Source organism: Astatotilapia calliptera, chromosome 15 (genome assembly GCF_900246225.1).
Source record: "Astatotilapia calliptera chromosome 15, fAstCal1.2, whole genome shotgun sequence".
Taxonomy (NCBI): domain Eukaryota; kingdom Metazoa; phylum Chordata; class Actinopteri; order Cichliformes; family Cichlidae; genus Astatotilapia; species Astatotilapia calliptera.
In genome coordinates, this window is record NC_039316.1 from 1,937,591 (window position 1) to 1,960,741 (window position 23,151).

Genomic DNA, 23,151 nt, shown 5'->3' on the forward strand with positions numbered 1-23,151 from the left:
AACAGACAGTGAAAGGAAAACTCACACTGATCAACATATAAAAACTAAAACTCAGCCAAACAAAAAGTGAACCTCCTGGCTGACAAGTGTGCAGCTACTTTGTAGTTCATTAATAAAGGGACGTTATGTATTCAGCTCTACCACAGATGGTGAGTCAAGGCCCTATCAGCAAAGAACACCTTTTGTGTATTTTTATGTTTGTGGGAATGGGATGAGAAACTTTGAACCAGAATAATAAGAAGGCTTTTTTTGTTGTTGTTTTTCTGTTGGAGGATCATTGCATGAAAAACCAGTGAGAGCCACCCATCTGCTAATCTCAAAATCAGCTGTTTTCAGCCAGTAATGTTGATGCTCTTATGTTCACGCAGTGTTCTGAACCCCTGACAGTCCCAGAAAGTTGCAGTCATCACAGCTTTGGTTCAGTCGATCAAACCAACCTGTAAACCAGCAGGTTGTCTGGCAAAGAAAATACAACTTTGTCCAGTTAACACTCAGTAGGTCAGCGTGCTTTACATGCTGCGAGAAATCTGGTTATCTCTGATGCTACTGCAGTAACTGTCAGCTCTGCTTTTATAGGCCTTATGTTTTTAAGCCTGAGACCAAAAAAGATACATAAATAATCTATTGCATCTCTGATCAATCACATAACATCACTATATTTATTTGGTACTCCTGAATATTGATAATCTCCTTACAGCCCTTTTAAAGAGAAGAAAAAAAGCTAAAGACATCATTAACATTACATTAAGCTCACTCGTCTCTTCTGCATGTCCAGGGTTATAAAGCCTCTCATGATGTGACATTCCTTTCAGTCATACTTAAATATCCTACCACTACTACTTACTGGCTGCATTTAATGACATTCAGATGATATAAATACTTCATTTCAAGGTTTCTGCTCAGGAATTAAATGAGACCTTGGCTGCAATCGTCACATGGAGACCTACCAGCAAAGAGGGCCTGTGACTTATTTCGGGTGCTGAGCCATAGCTTAAGTAACCACTGTCATTGACAGCATTCAATAAGTCTATTTCCAACTGTTTTAGTGGCTCAATTTTCACTGCCCCATTGCAAACAGATTGTGGGGTTAAGGCCAGGAAAATAGTCATAGGTTGAAGTTGCATCCAAGCGTTTTAGAGTGCAGAACTTCTGATGCGGGGTCAAACTCTTTAATAAGCTACTTCTGTTGACATAAATTATAAATTGAAAGGATTTTGTTACAGTTTCAGTCAAAAGAATTGCAGGAGCAAAAATGGACAAGTGTTATGAATCACATAAACTTTTCCATGCTAGTATATAACCTTCCTGTTCGTCTGTCCTCTACCTTTGTCTATCTGTGTCATTTCAGTTCAAAAGCAGATAAAAAACTGACAGCACTGCACTAAATCTCTATCACTGGCTTCATTCCTTTTTGTTATCTTGCACTTTTTATGTCCAAAGCAGTATTGCAAGAACATAAAGAAAAGAAAAAAAGACAAAGGAAGAAATGTAAAATACCGATATGCACATCCCTTGCTCTGAAAATCCAAGAAATTAGCTCCAAAAGGCCAGGACCACATGAGACTGTGGGAGGTAGGTGGGGTGTTGCCATTTGTCTGTGTGTCTTCAGCAAATTTGAGGTGCCTACAAATGTGTGTGTGGGTGAACGCGTGACTGGTTTTATCATCAGAATTCTTAAAATGCTTCACTCTGTCTGCGCTGATATCATAGCCTAACCCTAAACAAGCTATCAACAGTCACAGTTCACCAACAGCTATCAGCATTATCATCATCATTTCATGTCATCAGTATCATCCTGGACCCCACATTCATCGTGGTGCTGCAGCTTTGCAGTAAACAAGGTTGCAGGTTGACGGGGGAAGCCTGAAGGATGAATTACAGAAGAATTTCCACAGTTTTATATCTGCAGACAGGAAAAGGCAAGTGAGTAAAGCTGCTTCCTCTGGTACAGAAATATGTACCAGGCAGATTGGAAATGCACCTGTGGGAGTAAAAGTGTTTTCAAACCCCAGTGATGCGAAGGTCAAGAGTGTCAGTCAGTTGAAAGACAGCAGAAGCATATTTTCAACAGGCAGGACTGTTAAGTAGCTAGATAACTGAGTGTTATCATTAAATACCTTTGAAGGCCACGTCACAGCCTGGGTAGGGTACGGCTGGTGTTCATGGAACTGATAAAAATAAAATCTGTGTTTAAGAAATTAATGTCACTTTGTCTTTTTTTTTTCTACCAAAGCCAGCAAAGTCCGCTAATTACGTCCTGTTTGCTGGTACAAAGACAGCAGCTGACGAGGACTGGTTAGTCAAGACACACAGCACAGAGTCAGAGACCACAGAAAAAGGCTGACTGATTTTAAATGAGAAATGTGAATGCCTTCATATTTAAACGTATCTTTACTTATCTTGTAGGCCAGATAAGTAAAATCTGCAAATCAAATCTAATGTTAAATGTTACAGTCTGGTTCTCTACATCAGCACTTTGATACTTTTACTCCTTTCTGAAGTAAAAGTATAATTTTGGAAGGAAAACTTTGTGTATTTCCAAATTTACCAGTTTTATACCTTTTTTAAAATTTGTTTACTTTTTGATTTTATTTATTGTTATATTTCTTCAACAGTGCAATTTAGTAGTTTTGAACACTTTGCAGTTCTTTAGCGTGTCATATCCAGCTGATAGATTTAATCTTCCAGTCACGGTTACCTATCAAATCGATCGTGGCTCAAGAGTTGGGAGTTCGCCTTGTAATCGGAAGGTTGCCGGTTCGAGCCCCGGCTTGGACAGTCTCGGTCGTTGTGTCCTTGGGCAAGACACTTCACCCGTTGCCTACTGGTGGTGGTCAGAGGGCCCGGTGGCGCTAGTTTCCGGCAGCCTCGCCTCTGTCAGTGCGCCCCAGGGTGGCTGTGGCTACAATGTAGCTGCCATCACCAGTGTGTGTGTGAATGGGTGGATGACTGGATATGTAAAGCGCTTTGAGGTCCTTAGGGACTAGTAAAGCGCTATACAAATACAGGCCATTTACCATTTATCAAATTTATCAAATATTTACCATTTATCAAATATTCCACAAAGGCTTTTTTTATTTTTTATTTTTATTTTTTTTTTATTTAACCACTTATGATACTTTATACAATTCACCTGGTCTGGTCTGAAAACACCAGTAATTGAGTCTCTTTGTCATGGGTTAGGTTTTCTAAAATGGAGCCAAAGCTAAAAATGTTTGTTCACTGGTTGCTTTTGTAGTCGTTTTGAACAGTGATGCATAAATGATGTTGCCTACCCGTTAAGTTGGATATGTTAAGTTTTTTAAGCATTAAATATTTTTTTAAGTTAAGAAAGAATACGAAAATGTTGATATTTTATATGTTGTTTGTTGTATCTACATCAGTACGCACTATTACGTACAGAAGTCTGTCACATTTTTTCCATTAGAGTCTGTTAAGAGATTTGAACTTTTAAACCAGGCAAGGCTTAAGTGTTCTCGCATGACTATAAAATACAAACAGCTACATGTGCTGGCTGTGTGTCATTGTGTGCGTCTGCATTTTAGTCAAAGTGCTATGAAGATACACAGGCATCTTCATAGCACTTTGACTGGAATCATGGCACACTGAACGCCATAAAACTGAAGGTGAAAATTCAATTTTCCTCCCGCCTAAGCTGGTGCTGGTTTTGTTATTATGAAGGTGATCAAAAATGCCACACACTTTCTCTCGTTTCCTCTCACACACACACACACACACAAACCACAAGTCCCTCACAGGCCTATACAGACCTGTCTTTAAGTATTAAAAGCACCTCCAGAACAGACGGTTGGGTTGGGAAAAAAAACCAACACCATGAAAGTTTAGCCAAGACTGTACTTGTCCCTAGAAACCTACAACCATTGTTAGCGTTACTATTATTATTATTGTTAATAATAATAATCATATCAAACGAAATCACCACAAATATGACAGCATTTCCTCAAGGCTTTATTCTCAAAGCATTTTTCACTTTCTCCAAGACGCACATCTGAAAAATATTCTCAAGTTTCAAAGGAAATACAGTACAGCCCACCTAAAGCTTAAAACAGGTTATTGCTGAAGCAGCTGCATCTAAATGTTCCACTTTTGTTCTTAGAAATATTAGATAAACAGATGATTTTTGTGAGTTATTTGGTCATAGACTCACTCTGGGTCATTTTTTAGACAGAACATGCACTTTAGTTTGCCACATGGGTTCAGCAACAGAAAACAAAAACGACCGTGCAAGTGTAGATATTACCCATCTACACTTGCACAGAGGACTGTCAAAGTAAAGTTCTTTTGTAATTTGGTAAGGGACAACATTTAGCATAAAACTAAAACTGTGGTGTATACCAATATAAAAAAAACACACATTTTTCTATCAAATCAGGAAGTTTTGACACTCCAAGAGAGCTCCAGCTAAATCCCAAGGGCACAAGCGGGATGGTGCATCCCTAGCAGCTATGATGATGGTGGTCTGCAGGTTTTTTTAAGAAGATGATCCCATATTGGTCAAATTTAAAACATACGAGGGTTTCTGATGTTTCTGGGCCACTTACCTAAGCCTTTTCCTGCCCTTACTTACAAAACGAGTTATTAACTGCAATCTACAAGCAGTTCAACATTAAAAATGGACTTGCTTTACTTTTTTTTTTTTTAAAACCAAAAATCACATGAGAAGACTCATTTAGCACAGAGTGGGAGTCCTAGTTTAGCATAAAAGCTTAAACCAGGCAGAAATAGCATAAAAATCCAATATGGAATCAAAGCTTTTCAAACGCTCTCTAATTAGCACGTTATATCAGCTTGTTTAACAGATACAGAAAGAGAAATGGAAACACTTCCATTTGTGGTTTTAGGTGGAGTTGCATGCTGAAACTATTTCTTGACAAACAACAGGCAGATTGTTGGGCACTGTACCCAGCGTCACAGTCTTCTTGTCTCAGTCGCCATGTTCGGCCCCACCGCCCATCGTCTACAGAACAGAAAGCCAAAATCAAACTCTGCAACCCTGATGGAAGGCTGATTTTTACTTCAGTTAGAACTGTAGGCGGTTTAATCTTAACGCTGACCATATCTGAACTCCGGCACGACGTATTTATTGCACAGAGTTTAGCGGGATATCAATCTTCTTGTCCAACGTTAAGAAAAAACAGGAATAAGTATATTTGTCAAAATGCTGGCCGACTCCTTTCCCATTACTGACACAGAAGAATGTATTCAACTGTGTTCAAGGTGCTGATGCATGCCGAGGAATGCATGCAGACATTTTGTGCAATTCTTGGGAAACAAAGTCCACAAAATAAACAGATTCGAAGTTGACACAACTACAAAGTGGAAATCATCACATTGGCTGAACCACATGAAACAATAACTATTAAGTCATTCTCCTGCCCTCTTAAAATCCATAATATGTTGAGTCTGTTAATCGTTTCCTCACTTGCTGGGACATGATGAAATGTGCTGACAATCAAAATAGCATTTGGTTTATTTTCTCTCCTCATGGTTACCCTGTATACATGAACATAAAACATGAAATGCAACTCCTGGCACAGGCCTCAGAACCCTGCCAAGTAATGAGTGCATGTGTGTGCGCGCTTTTACCCCGTTGGGCTTCGGATTGATCGTGATTGTTTCCTTCTACGTCCCTTCAAAAAGTTTTCATGTTTCTCAAGGCTGAAACTTTATGTTGACTGTGGTCTCGGGGTTTGGTTATTTTTGAGAGCAAATGCAGAGAAAAATATCCCAAACATTTTAACGGCCTTTCTTCAAAGGAAGTCGAGTCGCTGTTGAATTTAATTAACAGACAGAATCGAGATTGCTCTTAAATAGCTTGGCTTTTTACTGTGCTTTTAAAAACTTCAACATAAAAACCACATTTAGCAGTCATTAAGTCCACGGATCGCCACACCACTTTACTTAAGTACAAAATTAGGCTAAAATGGGAGAAATCTTTATAAACGTAGCGGGACATTTTTGGGACTCGAATGCAGACATGTGCACCCAAGATACTCTGCACAGCTTTTAACAGCATCACAAAGGTAAATACGGACATTATAAAAGAACAGAAATGACCCTGGTCCAGTGTAGCGATTCTTAAAGGACAGAGTAGGCGTATGTACAGTGCCTTGGCAGTTCTAGTCCAATATTCTCAGTGATGGATTCGTTCTCCAACAGGTTTTGAATAGTTTGTTTAACCTAAAAAGTATCAGACAAATAATCACGTCTGAAGAAACCTGTATCAGTGCGCCACAGGATACATCAAAGATTTGTTTTTACGAATCTCATAACATCCTCGGTCCTCTCACTCTAGGCTACATGTTACACATAAATAAGGTCAAGCATGTGCAGCTGCTTCACGTCCCATCTGTTTAACATAAGAAAGAGCTCCCTCCTGAGGCCGTTCTCGGCGCTACCCGGCTTTTCCCTGGAGAGACCAGACAAGAAGCGATCCAGATGTGGAGGAGGAGAACAGAAAGGGTGCAAGGGCAGGTAAAGTGACAGGACTTGTACGTGTGTGATGTCTTCATTGGTGTGTGTGTGTGTGTGTGATGACTTAATGCAAGTCCCAGCGGGCTGCAGATTTTAACAGAGCATGGATCACAATTACTGTTCCTCAGAGAGAGAATGGCAAAAAAGGGACATAAATGTTCTCTCTCTCCAAGTCTCACTCTTTCTCATACATACACACACCACAGACAGGCGCACACACATACATCTGCTTTGTTCCTTAAGTCCGGCAGCTGAAATTCCCATCAGAACTTTTACATCGTAAAGCCCCATCATCATCACTGCAGCCTCTCTTTGGTTTCCTCCTTTGTTCTTCGGCCGCGCTCTCCATTCCTTCATCTGTAGGTCACACACACTATTCTCTTGCAATATTTATTAAACAGAAAAGAGCTGTGTTTACTTTCAGTTTTAGAAGGAAAACTGTTGAGAGAACTACTGCAAACGCAGGTTCGTGGCAACAGAAGGTTTTCAACAGATTAGTGGATGTCAGCAGGCCTCAGCAGCTAGTTCAGCCGCCAAGCACGCCATCCAAGAAGAAAGAGGGTAAAGGTTTTATTCGTGAGAATGCAAAGCTCACCAGAAGAAGATCATAACGCGTTATAATGTGTTGGCAGCAATATATGAAAATATACGCACTGAGACAATCTTTTTTTAAGGTGCCAGGGCTTCACTAGAAGTCTGTTCGGCACGCAACAGAGCGACACAGAGGTGACAGCGGTGATGACTAAAGCAGAAGTAACATCAGATGGTGAAGGACACACACGCGTGAAATAAAGCACCTCGGAGGCAACATATTGCCAGCTCATTACATTCACTTGCACAGTGGCCTTTAACACCGCACACCACCTAGAGAGCTGCGTGGCCCCCCACGCTGCAGCATCATCTCACACATACCGACCGAGAAAACAATCTTCTTTATGTGATATGTTTTTGTCACATTAGCTACACTGCACAGGGTTTATATCAGAAGGCTCTTTCAGGACCTGAATCGGTCAACAAAAGCACCCAAGTTACACCTAAATACAGTGGTTAGAATTATTTATTGCCTCAAACTAAGGTAAGCCGATGCAATACAACATAGTCGTGCTGTGGCACACAACGGTACTGTCCTGGGTCGCAGGTCAGAGGTCACAGGTTCCACTGACATTCTGCTGACTACTCCTTCTTCAGCCAATCATCAATCAGCTTCCATTATCAGATCACATAACTGCAGCAACGAGCTCTGTCAGCAGTTAGCTGAAGGCCAAGAAAAAGAGCTGTGTGTGTGTGTGTGTGTGTGTGTGTGTGTGTGTGTACGGGCATTCCAGGCCCTGATGTGGTGTGAGGGTCAGGGGTGAGCCGTATGCAGGCCCTCATCAGCTCTCCTGGGAGGGAGGGGGGAGGCGAGGGGGCAGATGAGTAAATGCACACTTGTTGACCACTCACTCTGTTTAAGTGACATGAGTGTAATGATGAAACAGTGGAAACATGCGAAGAATCCACCAGCAATCAGCACTGTTGTTCTTTGCTGGTGGTTTCTAAAACAATTAGATTTCAAAACCAATTAATTTGACTAATAATGAACTAATAATTTGAATTTAAAAGCTGTCGGTTGCAACAATGAACTCGTAATTTTTACATCAAGGGGAAAGATTTTCTTTGGTCTTGAGTAATAGCCCTCCAGGTTTTTCTTGGACACTGTCATTTTGCGTGCAGTCCTTATACCTGACCAGAGTTGACCCGTCTACTGTAAACTGAAGTTTCATAAGAAACGTCTCTGTGGAAGGGTGGCTGTCAACAAGTTATTCTTAAGGAAGAGGGAGAAAAGCCTGGGATATGCCAAATTACACAAGAACTGGAACAGGTCTTTATGGAGTGATGAATCCAAATGTGACATTTTTGGTTGAAATCGTCATCAGTACATATAAACACAACAGTGAGTGTCTACAGCCATTTGTAAATCATGATGGAGTCTATATCATGGTTTGGGGCTGCATTTGCAATACCATCTGCAAAGCGTTTGATGCATGACAACGATACTAAACAACAGCCAATGCAGGAAACTACACACTGGAACACCACCAGTCATGGATTGGCCTCCCCATTATTGAAGCAGTGCAGGATCATGCCCAAAAGTTGGTTCTGTTCATCTGGATGTAGCATTTTCAGTGGGGGAGATGTTTCATATTTGCATATTAATGATCAAAGAACTGACCTCCCAGCCCATTGTTCCTTCAGTGGGCTGGTTTCAGTCATTATGCAAATGTACTGTTTATAAGATTGGGGAAACCTGCAGTCAGCTGAGACTGAAGAAGTCACTTGGATGAGTGATGAAACGTTTCTCCCACAAAATGCTACGTCCAGATGAACAGAATCAACCTTTGGGAATTTACTTACCTGAATGATTGAGCATGCATCGAGAACTGTGCTCGTTACCTTCTCTGTTCTGAACATAGCCACTAAGTTCCTTCACTGTAATTTTCCGTATAGAAACCCCAGAGTGAGAATGTCCACCTGCACCTCAGTAAATTGAATTTTGTCCATTTTCCCTCCTTTCATCCTGTGTTTGGCTGAGTTCACGCACACATACTTCTGTCACACACACACACACACACACACACACACACACACACACACACACACACACACACACACACACACACACACACACCCCTCTGCTCTGCTTTAAAGCACTGCCTATCCAAACAGGAAAGTAGCCTCTGCCCCTGCAGCAGTTGAGGGCACAGCAGTGGAGATTTCATTAGTCACAGCTAACAGGCAAATTATTCGCTTCAGCACACCTGTAAAACTTTACTGTGTGTCAATCTCACACAATCACAGACACAGCTTATAGGTGAGAGTGGGTGAGTTTGTGGACCTGTAGGTGGGTGTGAAAAGATGGGTGTGTAACTAACACACACACACACACACACACACACACACATGTTTTTGTGTTAATATGAACTGTGTCGGTCGGGCCTCCCTGGGTATGTGCACAGTTTATGTCCAATAGTATGACTGGCATCCAAAGGCGATGGGTTATTTATATTTAAGGTAAAGCAAACTCAAAAGCTGTATGCTTAGTTAAATAGCTGTAATCAACTTTTAAAACACAGACTGAAAAACAAAGTCTGGGGATGGAATAAATACTCTTCATAATTTAACACACAACACCACCCTGGGAATTTCACCCAGAGAATACTGGATCGAAATAATGCCAATTACCAGGAAGACACTCAGATCCGTTATACTCGAGACGCGGTTCAATGATTAAAAACAGATTGTTTTAAATAGTTGATAATATATTTTCAATGTAAAAGCACAAGCAGCGATATCAATATACAAGTATTCTAAAAATTCAGAGCGGAGGCTTACCAGTGTGGGGGGGCAGGGATGCCACCAGCGTTGGTCAAGTTACTTGAAAAAAGTAATCAGTAACTAATTACTTCCCCAAAAAAGTAATCCCGTTACTTTACTGATTACTTATTTTCTAAAAAAAATTAATTACTTAGTTACTTTTTAAAAACACGATTTACAACCTGAGTAGGTGATAAAACGATAGATCTTTCAGCCCAATTCTACTTTCTGCATAATCCATCATACAAAATGTAATCAAATGGAAAAGTCCCTTTTTTAAACTTGTTTTATCAGTTTTAATATTTTAACTTTATGCATCAAGCAAAGATTACATTATATGCAACATTCTCTGACTTGAAGAAATTAGTTTAACATTTAAACCTATTTTCTGCACATTCCAGCACATAAAATAAAATATTTTTTGTGTTTACACTCAGTCTTTCAAATAGATTCAAGTAAAACACAGCAGAAAATAAATAAAGTCAAAGACTCAGCGGTCCTGTTGCTCTATTTTCACCTGTAAAGCAGGAGTGGGGCAGGCGGAGGTTTACCCTGGTGCAGGTGTGCCGCAGCGGTCAGTAGAAGAATCCGCGAGTTTCTCTGTGAGTTTCCCATTACGTCATAGCTCACTCGGTGCTTGTTCAGGGGGTTTTTTTGCTGTAAAAAGAGGTTTTCTTCCCACGCACAACGGATGCTAATGTTTTTGTCACTTTTTATGGAATCAAACTCAAAGTAAGGTCAGTACTTCCACGCTTTAAACGCTGCATGCTCAAACTCTCTCCCGCACTCGATATATGATCCACTGTTGATCTGCCCACAGCTGTTGTCACGAACGTCGCACTCGCTTACGTCACTGTCGTGAGACATTCTCGCAAAAAAAAAAAATCACGGTTTTAGTAACGCAGCAACGCAGCGTTCCTACGGGAAAGTAACGGTAATCTAATTACCGTTTTTGCAATAATAATCCCTTACTTTACTCGTTACTTGAAAAAAAGTAATCAGATTACAGTAATGTGTTACAAGTAATGCATTACTGCCCATCTCTGGATGCCACACACAGAACAATTAAAAAAAGGAAAACTCACCAATACACAAGTGCAGCACACTATCATACACACACTAATACAACTGAAAAACACAGGTGTGTCATACTCAAAGGATCCCACCACCAAAGCACCTCAGTCTCCTCCACGTCAGGCCCTCTGCATCTGAGTAAAAGAAACAAAGAAAGTTATAACGTGTTCATAAAAAACTAATATGCACACACTGGGGTCAGCCCAACTGCAGAAACACACTGGTGATCTGCAGCTAGAAAAAGGGCCTCCTACCAGTGGTGTGACAGAAACCAAATTACGAATCAAAACAACAGAGAGCCAGGCATACAAACTAAATTAAACCTTAAATCTGGAATAGCCGAGTCACTGTGTTATTCCAAATTGTCCCCCGCCCCACTACTCCAATCTAATAATTAAGTCAGTCACATGTACGCCAGCCGGCTCCCGTGGCTGTCATGTATGTAGCCACTGTCCACACAGACGTCCACTCGAGGCTGGCAGCAGAAGGGAAAAAGAAACCTTGCAAACTCAAACTAAAGGAGAAAGGCAAAGCAGCAGCACCTCTGTCAGGAAAAGATGCCCACACTTCCTGCAAGGTGTCATACCATACATATTTACTAAAAGAAAAACAACATCAAGCAGGGATTGTTACAAATCAAAATTACACACCGATCAACGGCGGCACTCAATTTACTAACGAGGTGGCTCGTAGGAGGCTCCGGCAGCTACAACCTATGAATAGCATTAGTTTACCACCGAGCAACATAGTATACACATGCGCCAAATAAACACCTACCAGCCACAATGGAGGCTTCAAAAAGGCGATATCTGTAACATGAGAAACACCACTCAACACACGCACCACCAAGTCAGGCTGAGACAGCAGCGACGCGCACGCAGCTCCTACCTGCAACACCGGGGGAAGTCAGGTGATCGAAAGGAGACGACAACAGGTACGCGGATTCGGGGATGTTCAGATGACCGCTACTATTTATACTAGCGCCCCTGATGCGCCTGACTCAAAGTGGGATCAACAAGAACATCTTTTTTCCCTACTTCAGTAAAGGCTCAGTCACACTAGATGAGTAAAAACCGTTTGGAAAATTAGAGGAAAACAAATGGTGGTTACCTGTTGATTGTACTAAATTTTGTTTTTTGCATTTGGCAACCAATTGCAAGTACAGGTTGAGCAGGCAATGCCCACTAGGAGACTAGTTCATCCATCCATCCATCCATTCACTTCCGCTTATCCTTTTCAGGGTCGCAGGGGGTGCTGGAGCCTATCCCAGCTGTTGGAGACTAGTTCAGTCACTAGGAAATTGCACAGGTTTCCTGGTGGGAGGCAATGTGTCTCTAAACAACCACAGTCCAACTCTGAATGACTTCAATCACTGTCAGACAGACAGGCGATGGTTTACAAGTACTTGCTGTCCAATTTATGGAGGCAAACAGATCGCCAACAGGTTGCAATCAATCTGAGTAAGTCTCACAAACAGACTGGACATGATGGACAACTTTACACTATTCAAATGCAAACTGATTTAGTGACTCTTTTTCTATTTTCTTCAAAACCTTCTTGTGGTAACTTTTCTTTTAGGCCTTTGAAAGCAAAGGATACATTTTCAAGTTACAACCATGCAGGCTTTCATCCCTCCAATTTAATAATGGTCTTAAGTTGGTCACATCTATAAAAATAACCAGTTTCAGCCACTAAGGAGTCTTCTGAGGTCTTGCTGTGAAGTCTTCCTTTTAGCGACTACAGAGGAATGAACATCTATATAACAGGAGATTTTTAGTCAAAAATAGTAAAGGAAATCATTTTAAAGGCAGACACGTAGGCTCTTTAAAGCATGAATTGACGGTGAAATGACGCACAGCTTCCAACTAAACATTTAGTGTCTCAGGGTTTAATTATTTTTTCTACACGACCTCTGTTTGAATGTTTCTCATTTAGTATCCTTTCTTTAAAGCCACACGTGCTGAGGCCCAGAGAAGAAGAAGACAGCATTAATCAAAAGCCCCATTCACCTGTTTGAGGGTTTAGGGTTTCAGTGTTTAAAATAACCTAAAACAGAAAGATGAAGGAAGGCCACCGATGTGCGTATGTGCAAAGAGGCTTTGAGGTTAAGGGAAATTCTCACCATTTTACAGTAAGTGCCAAAAATCTGCATCCTGCCTGATGAATAGAGCTGGAGAATCGCACAAAAACGTCCACACACAGACACCGGTACCCCCTGTCTGGCAGCCTCTTTGTAGCCATGTTGTGATTGTATCAGATGTGGAGCGATAGAGGTTTGAAGTATGGGGGTGTTGGTAGGGGCATGTGTGAATTTGTAATGTGCTTATACTGGAACCGCAAAGACAGGAGATAGGGGCTCCAAAGCGGTGCTATACTCCCACACGCTCACTCAAAGACACACACACTAACACACTGTGGGGAGTGGAACTCTAGCTCCCTGAACTCCTTTCATCTGAAGGTGGAAGTGAGTGCCAGGTTTCCTGGAGTCACACCGAGATACAGCACTCTATATCCTCTGCAAATCTACTGCCTGCTGCCTGTGTGTGTGTTTTTGTGCGTTTTGGTTCAAAGACTTAAAGTGTACATTGCTGAGGTGAGCTGCGTCTGATCTCTCGAGCTACAGCATATGTATAGCACCTCACAGTTTGAATTGTTGGACTAAACCGTATAGCACCTTTTGTAAGGGGGCTCTGCAGATGTCGGAGTTAACAGAGAGGATGTTTTAAAACTTTGCTTTACTGTACCTGTGTTGCTGTGATGTACAAGGCTCAACATGCATAAGAGATCAGATAGCCTCCATGTGTGGTGGTGACTGAGGTCCTTGAAGGTCACCAGAAGCTAAAGGACAAGTAGCAAATGGTGTCACTTAGCTTAACGGCAGGTTAGGGGTCAAAGGAGAAATGCACGGGACTGTTGAACTGGACAGCAACAAAACACCTACAGCACACTGCACTGTGACATAAAGGAAAACATCCAGTGTGGTCCATAAGCGACCACAAGGGATCTTAAATCAAACAATCAATGTTTAAGTGCAGACTTTTAACTTTAATTCAAATTACTGCAAAAGGTTTTTTGTTGTTTTTTTTTGTTCTCCATTTCCAGAGGCTCAAAAGTAATTGGACAAGAAAAACTATTTTAAATGTAAGGATTGTTTTAATATTTGGATGATATTCTTTGAAGTTAGTGACTGCATATACATATAAATATGAGTGTGATGGGTCCTAACAAAGGGTCGATATCTAACAAGTAAGGTGTGAGAATGTGTTTCAAAAATCTAACTGTGCACAGAGTGTAACATACTGAATTCTTCAGGCAGATACAGACAAGAACAACAAGCTCTCAGTCCCAGGATGTCGAATACTGACGTTTTCTGAATCCTTATGGCCTGAGTTGACTTATGCTACTCAAAGCTGTCAGCAATTATCTTACCTCTGTGCAACTGATCATTTCCTGTCTGCTACCCTTAAAAAATCCCTGAGAAAATCAAGAGGTTGTTATATTAACTGTGGTAGTGTGGTTAGGCTCTTGTTGCTGTGTGTTTTTGCCTTGTCGTTTGGATCAGTGTTAGTAATTGGACTCACCTCCTTCTATGTGCAGGTGCTTCCAGTCTCAGAAGACTCTGAGACAGAGAGAAAGCAGTCTCCCTGTGCCGCATTCCCAAACACTCCAAAACAGCTTCATCAACCTGTTTTCCTTCAGTTTCCACAATAAACATGTTGAACTTTTAATCTGTGGCCAGTGTTTGAGTCCAGCCCTCAGTCTCAGCTCGAACCGGACCACTATGATGTGGCTGCTGTGCACAGGGCTAAAGTCTCAACTCATGTTCAGCCCAATGCTGAAGAAACTGATCACAGTGCAAATGGATGACGCCCCATATTACATCCTTTTTTCAGTTTTTTGATTGGTTCAACAAAACGTTTTAATCACAATTTCATTATCGTCATACTACAGCCAGCCTGTCCTGGGAGAAGGATGGCTGAATGTTCTTATGTTTCAGGTACATGGGCCAGACGTGGCCGTCAAAAAGGCCAGGTGGGTCTGGTACCAGGTAGTTTCTTGTAAATACGAGATGCTGAAAGGCACAAACGCATGCATGCACATAAACGCACAAAAGACTTCCTCTTGCTCACTGTGGTCGTGGTATTGTGAGGGTAGCTGGTCTAGCTCCTGTTTCTGTTTCTTCATATAATATTATCAAAGCATCTCTCTGTGTCTGTGGATCTCGGAAAATCCGCCCTCACTTCCTGAGCTGACGTTCTCTCTTTATCTCTCTCTCAGGCTCTCGCTATCTCACCTTCTCTTTCACTATTACACATATGCACACACCATGCATGGTGATGAAGGATGGTAACCCTCCTTTCCCCGGTCTCCTGCTGATTTACACACACCCTCTTTGACAAAGCACCTGGAATAACACCTCAACACACACTGGCACACATACCAGAAAGACAGAGCCGCTCTACTGTTGCTGTGCCAAGATAACCATGAAGCAAAAATCACACAACAGGACTGTTGCATTAGACATGACTGTGGGATCATTATGCAAACAAAAGGGGGAAAAAACAGTTTCCTTGTTTCTCTGTTAATGACATTTCAACCGAGGTTCTCCTCATTAAGCCATTACCACATAAACTCTCAACATACTGCAGCTGCGGGATTAAACTGCATATCTTTGACCAATACACCACATCAGCAACTTTACTGTCATGGAACATTTCATGAGCTTACATGATTCATTTGACCTTTGTTTCACTTGCTCCTTAACATGACTTCTTCCTCTGCCAAATGGCAGACGCAAGGCCCCACTGGGCAAGTCTGAGCTGGAGGACACAGTGGAACAAATGGAGCAAAGAGAGAACGAGAGAGAAGGCGAGAAACGGCGAGAAACGGCGAGATAGTGAGAGTGTTTTATCTTATGTGGAAGAAGGACATTGGCATGATGGAGAAAAGTACTAAATGTGCACTCTCTGGGTGTTTTTGCTATGTGGGCAGGAGAGTGAGTAAAGACACCAATCTATGAAGATAAAGCCCATCCTGGTCAGGAGGAGGAGGAGGAGGAGGAAGGGGAATAAAAAGATAAGAGAAAAAAAACAGTGAAGCCATTCATAGAGCTTCAGGGAAGTAGCTTTGTACTGGGAGGAACTGAGTGAAAGAGAAGGAATTAAAGTAAATTTTAGGAGCTACAAAAATAATAGGGTAGCTACAAAAATCAAAGATATTAGCAAAGCAACGGGGCTGTTTGATCTATATGGAGATACATATACAGTGTACAGTGTGCCATGCGTGTGGTCTCATGCTCTCATCCTGTTTAGGAAAGAGAGACCCCTGCTTCCTTTGGCTCTGAACCCACTGTTGTGACTACATTACAGCTCCTCCACTGCCTCCCCCAACTCCATATGTCTACCATACTAAAACCCAACAGCAGCCCATGCACACACGGCTACACCCTTTTCAGAGCACCCTTTCTAGCTTTTAATTAAACACAATTAAGGTAACAGTTAAGGTTTAAGAGAACGCTTTGCTCTTTGTTGTCATTTTAAAAGCAGATTATACTATAGTGTGTGATAGTAAGTCCACAAATTTGCTAAACACTGCTCGGTAATTTTGATATTTCCCTGTTACCAGATTTAAATATGAATCCATTAAACTTTGGCAGCGTGTAATCAATTAGAGATACATAAGACTGCTTATGGTGTATGAAATAGCTTTGCAAATATTTGGGGGTTAACAGTGATATACCCTGTTTACAGCAGTGATATGCAACTATACTTCACAGTTTAAAGACTGTTTCGGTCATTCCTGGTGTTTCTTTTTGACAGTACAGCAACTCGAAACACAAACAAAGAGTCTATTATTTTCTTTCGCTTACTAGCTTGGATGAGAAGTACAATCTTCCTAAAAAGCGCATTGCTATATTATGAAAGTTGTGTTTCTAATGTTGCTTAGAGCCTAAATTATGGCCAATGGGGACACATGTCTTATAGCAGGTCACTGGAGGAACAAGTTCTGGATGCAGCGAGTCAGAAGAAGCTCTGTCCACAGAAGCAGGAGAAGTGAATGCAGGTAACAAATTTTACTCAATAAGTTCCACCTATCCTACCACCCAGTTAAAACAAAGCAACAAAAGGAGAGGAGGAACCATTGTGCCTTTTTTTGATTGATACTAGGCTTAAGAGCAACTTAACCATGCATCACTGAAAAATGGTGCTAAAGAGTACCCAAGGTTCTTTAGCCTGACATCAAGTGTTCCTCAACAATTGAAATATGTGACAAGTTGACGGTGAAACTCTTCTCACTAGTGTTATGTACAAACAGAAAGACAGCACATCACAGAAAATATGCCAAAAGCCATCTTAGTCATGTCTCTGGGATACTAGCTGCTTTGATTCCCAGGAATGTGAATGGATTGTTTTAGCTGCTACTTAGACATCTAGATGGAAAGAAAAATCCTCTGCTTTACCATGACACTGGCTTCTTTCTACAAATAAACTGTGTTTTTCCCTTTCATTTTATTTTAAACCCATCATTCAGTTTCCCAAAGTAGGTGGATGAATTGTACAAAGGCACCGTCCCAGCTGAAAATGAGCAAGAGATGGGGAAGAGCCATGAAAGAGACTTATAAACGATTCATGGTCACATCCACACCTTCAGCCAATCTGGGATCACTAATTAACCTAAAGACTTACTAATAAACCACTCCAACCATTGTTAAAATGTTGCACCAAACCAATTAACAGAAACTTACACATGTTTTTGTTTATAAAAGCGAAAAACAAGATGCACAGCTGATTAGTAAAATTCCAAAATCTTTGTGGATGCATGACCGAAGAGTAGATGAAGCCAGGGAAACAGTTTTCCTGTGGTTTCAGTCGTTATCCTAAGCTAACAGCATTAACAGAGTGGAGTCGCATTGATCTTTTCATTTTGTGCTCTCTTAGAAAGACAGTGAACTCGGGAATTCCCCCAAAATTTTGAAACATTTTTTTAAAGGGGAAAAAAAAGCTTTTAGATACACAGTAACATCTTTGTCTTAGCAGACTAATAGGAAATATACACTGGCAGTAAGGGAAAAAGAGGAAACCTGGAGCGAATTTCTTCATGTTTACCCAAAATATACAAAGCCCAATTCCCTCCTTCCCAGCTGAGCCCTCACAAATCCGCCAACCGCTTATCAAATTAAACCCCCATTAGCAGCATAAACATACAGGCTCACACACACTCGCACAAACAAGCCATTACCAATACAAACATGCTTGTGCCTCACACATGTTTAACTACCCTTCCTGCTCAGAGTGTGTTGCAGACTCTCCAAATAATCTTTCACAGCAAACTCGACTTGTCTTCACATACAGGTAAACGGCTCTGTGCGTCACACGCTGCCCCGAAACAGCACGGCTTCTTGACCTGCGTCTTAATTGTCAGCACTTGTCGCTCCGTGCGTCCTCAAGCATTTCAGATTTAGCCCCATATTGTCACACCTGATGAGACCCGGCACCCAGCATGGAGTCGGCAGTCTAATTCTTTCCATGTGCACTTGTTAACATGTAGGATTTTCTTTGCAGCCACCATAAAGCAGAGTGCAGGTAACACAATCTCATGAAACTTGGCTCTGTCTGCCAGCTGCTAAAGGGATTTACCTCGTGATGTGGTAATGTAAGCCCCCAAAGTAAGACACCGACGTAAAAAGGACAATTTCATTTGTCCTTCTTCTTCTTCCTGTGTGGCCCCGAGGGGATGGCTGGCTAGCAGTCGAGGGTGAGAGATTGGGGAAAGCAGAGAGTAAATGGAACGCTTATATGCACTCCATCAGCATAAACCAATCAACAGATGATTTTCAGGTGGACACCAGTGTTTGCATGCGTTTATGGGGCACGTCCAGGGTACGGATATAGCGGGGGTATTGGAAAACCCGGGGGCAGAGCTTTTGGTAAAAGGTAGCCAAAAATTCAAACTCTGTAAAGATTGTTTATGGATTAACTCAAGCAGCAGAAGCTGAAGCTCCCTCGGTATGTTTCAAACTCTCTTATCTCGTCCATAAAGTTCGGCTCAATAACACCAACTTGAAATGAATCCCTCAAACGTAATAGAAAGTTCATCAGGAGTATCTTCCATTCTTCCCTCTTATTCAACTGATACGAGCAGGAAGGACCATGTCTCAAGGTCTTTGTAAATGTATTAACAGTTTGCCAGAACTTCTTTCACACATCATCAGTAGTATGAGTTATTCTGGAGGCCTGCGGAAACAGAGGGAAGTCATGCTTCGCTCTTTTACTCTGCATTTGGTTTTGTTTGCGAGACGTTTATGGTCATTTGCTGAAACGTGCTGAAGAGCCATTTTGCTGCTGGCAATTTTTTCTTTCTGAAAGCAGACCCACATTTGGATTGCTGTTTTAAGTGAAATTACATTACTGACATTGCTTTATAGTCTGGAAACTTTCCATGATCCTGTAAAAAGCATCCAATCACCTCTACTTAGCTATGCACCCTCATAAAAGGTCGATTAGGAAGCCATTTTTGTTGTTTATTTGCATGCTCCATAGATATACACTCTGTGGCTCTTAAATGTTTAGAAAAGGCTCTAAACAAAAACCCTGAAGTCCTGCCTGCTTTCTTCCTCCTCTTTCCTCTTCTTCGTCTTTCTTCCTCCTCCTCTCTGGAATTCTACTCTTTCTCTATTCTAATAAATCTGAAGGGGCCTCTTCCACTTTTACAGGAACAGCAACTCATTAAATGGTTGATTTCAGATGGCAGAGTGTGAATGTTTTGAGTTAACTTTATTGATCTGCGAGTGGGTCTGTGGGCCAGAGAGTAACGGACGTCCCCTCCAGCACATGGGCAGTAGATTTACACCTCTGCATTTAAAGACACCACTAAACCCAGATGGCTGCAGGCCTGCTCTCGCCTGTGCCGTGCTGGCAGGGACGCTGTGGTTGTCTCTGCTATACACATACATAAACACAGCAAAATGGGAAAAACCTATTTTACTCACTTACCTGCATGAATGCATCCTCCAAGGCCTGTGAGCCCACGCCTGGTTTACTTCTGCCACCTTGGAAGTGTCTGCGGCACACAAAGAGGTCGTGTGGCAGTCATGCAAAACAGATTTAAATTACAGAATAATTTATTTTAGCTGATTTTCATTCACAGTGAGAATGAAGGAGAAGCTGCAGAGCCCGGGGTAAGTGGAAGAAACAGAAAACAGATGACATGAAATCCAACTTACTCAGCCGAATGAATCAAGCCAAATTATTTTACTCTTCTGTGACATGTTTTTGAAATATGGCGGTTGCTCTTTGAGCGTGACCTAACAGTGACACTTAAGGGGGAAAAGGACCTGAAAGACAGTCCAGTTTAATTAAGGAGTGTTTTTTAGATCCTGCAACTTGTATTTGTCCTCCCTTCACTGTATCAGCCAGAGAGAATTTGGTCTGTCTCCTATATATATTACATCACTCGCTGAGCATGAGCCATTTCCCATAAACCTCTGTGGTCCCCAGGGTTTCCCACCCATGAGATCAGGGAAACGGGCAGGGTGATTAGGAAGAACCAAGACTGCCTTTTACCAGTAGTGAGTTCAGTTTTTATCTTGCCTGTTTCTGTTCAGCCATCCAACAGGTTCCTGTGAGAGCCAACCATGCAGCACATCATTTGTTTTGCAACCGTTTCATGCTCATTTAGTCATGGAGTCTCCATCTCTGTGTGCCGGATTAATCTGTTTAGACTGTCTCTTCCCTTTCTCTCTCCGTATCGCTGCCTCTCTCGCTTCCCCTCAGGGCGGAAAGCTGTGAGGCTGTAAGGTCCTTCTCTTCCCACAACTGCTCACAATCACCCCTGTGACTGTTCGCCTGTCAATCACTTCATCACATCAGACCCACACTGAGCAGATCGAGCCTGCTGGCATACAAACACATATAATACACAAAAAAAAAGAGACGGGGTTTACGGGGGGAGTGGAGAGATGAAGGGGGTCCTGTCAGCACCTGCTGCGCCTCACCGGAAAATGTGCACAGATGCACACACATATACACACACCACAGAGCACAACTCTGTGAAGGTACCTCTTTAATATTGGTCGTATTTACTCAGCCTCCCTCTACGTTGCCTCCAACCATGCTGACCTACAGTGTCAGCAGGGGCTACTCTGCTGAGAACCACGCTGCAAAGCGCATACATGCAGAAATGACACAGAGGCGCACAGAAGCATGTATGTGCAACGAGAAACAGGAAGGTCAAACAGCTTGAAATACACACAAACATCTAAGGCACCCTAAAATCAGGTACTCTCTATGAGCTGCGCAATCACACCGAAATATAGACTTTACTATTTCTCAGATTGCTTCTTATGAATGCTCAACCTCCCAATTAATTTCATCTGTTTCTGTCCAAACCACACACACACACACACACACACACACACAGATGAAACGCACACACACAAACATACACACCGAGTCCATTAGGCTCATGTGTTGGGCCCAAACCACGGCCCAGAGTGCTCTTTCATGGCTCCATCATTACATCAATAAGTCTTCACATTAATCTCAGCACAGCACACAGGCTATTACCAGACCAGCCCTGCACCACAGAGGCTCGCTCCGAAGCAGACACAGGCAAAATAGTAGACAAATATATTCTGGATACTTGAAAAACACACTAAGGCGTGCTCGGTTAGTCTCGGTTTGCCGAGGGATGTGTCCACTTCTGAAGCTGCTTAAACAGCAGAGGGTGAATTACGTATGCCTTAAGCAGTTCAAATGCATGAAACCGTATCTAGATATATTCATCTCCGTCTGCTGTGAAAAGACCTCAAAAAGACTTAAAGAGTTGTGTTTTTTTAATGTAAATGCTGATTTAATACACAGCCCAAAATTATTTTTGAGGAGCTGGTTTCAATAGCGGCTAATAAGAAGCTTTCGCCAGAGCCTTTTCGAATCTGCGTAACATAAGATCATGCCCTTTTAATAAAGCTCTTGAGAGTAGTGTGGGAAAAAAAGCATGGTAACTCTTGAGAGATTACCTTACATTGCTTATTATTAAATCAGTCTTTGGTCTGCAGTAAAGAGCACCTGTAAGAAAAAGCGGTTGCTTAATAATCAGTGGGATGAGCTGCTGAGGCAGCTAAGGCGAGGCAGCCGTCACAAACACATCATCAATCGCATTTAAAATGAAAAGAAAATGACTCAAGACATTCAGAGAAAGAAAGAATGAACGAAAGGGTAGAAGGAGAAAACATGGAAGAAAGAAGCCGAGTGGGCTTGAGAGGAGGCCACTTCTGTCTGGACAGGAAAGGGGGTTTTTTAACCCCTGACCCAGGTCCACTTTTCGTCTGTGTGTGTGTGTGTGTGTGTGTGTGTGTGTGTGTGTGTGTGTGTGTGTGTGTGTGTGTGTGTGTGTGTGTGTGTGTGTGTGTGTGCGTGTTTCTCCCCTTAGAACAGGTTCTTTCTGACACTGGTACAGGGACAGATGGTGCTTGTTGTCATGGCAGTCCACGCAGGTGCGTATGCGTGGGGTTTCCTGTCCCAAGGTTCAGGAAGGCAGTGTGGAGGGGTGTTTATTATTCGCAGTGCCAACGGGTAGCAGATTCCTGTCGTTCCCAAGAGTCAGGAGGAACGATAGAGGATAGAGGGAAAGGAAAAAAGTGTGTGTGTGTTGGGGGGGGGGGGGATAAAGAAGAAAGTCAAGGAGAGAGTGGTAAGCTGTAAAACTCTGGAAGAGCGTCCACTTTTATCGCTCTGGATCTGTTCTTGGATGAGAAAAGCTGTGAAGTATGTTTTTCACTCGTCTCTCATTCTCTGCCATAATAAAAGAATAAAAGAATATTGCCTCAGAAACCTCCACTGTTCCAGGAATGGCGGCCTCAGCGCCGATGACCTCAGATATTGTTCCGCTGTATTCTTTTATTCTCTTTCAACGTTTTGGGCCGCAAATGCGAGACGGGAGAACGAAGGGGGGGGGGAGGCGTTGCGGGAGCGGAGAAGCTGGGGCCAAGGGTCACTGCTGCAGAGTCTCCCCTGAAGGCAAGTCCGCTACAAACGGGGTAATAATAAACGTTTGTCGTTTTGAGTTTCCAAACCCCACCGCCCCATTACTCTGTCACGTTAGTCTGCAGGCTTCGACTCCTTTACCAAACACACTCGCCTAGACCCATCGAATTCACAAACTTACTGTGAACGCAATCTTAAACGCATGTTCTACAAACTGTAAATCAATAGTTAGGGTTCTGGTTAA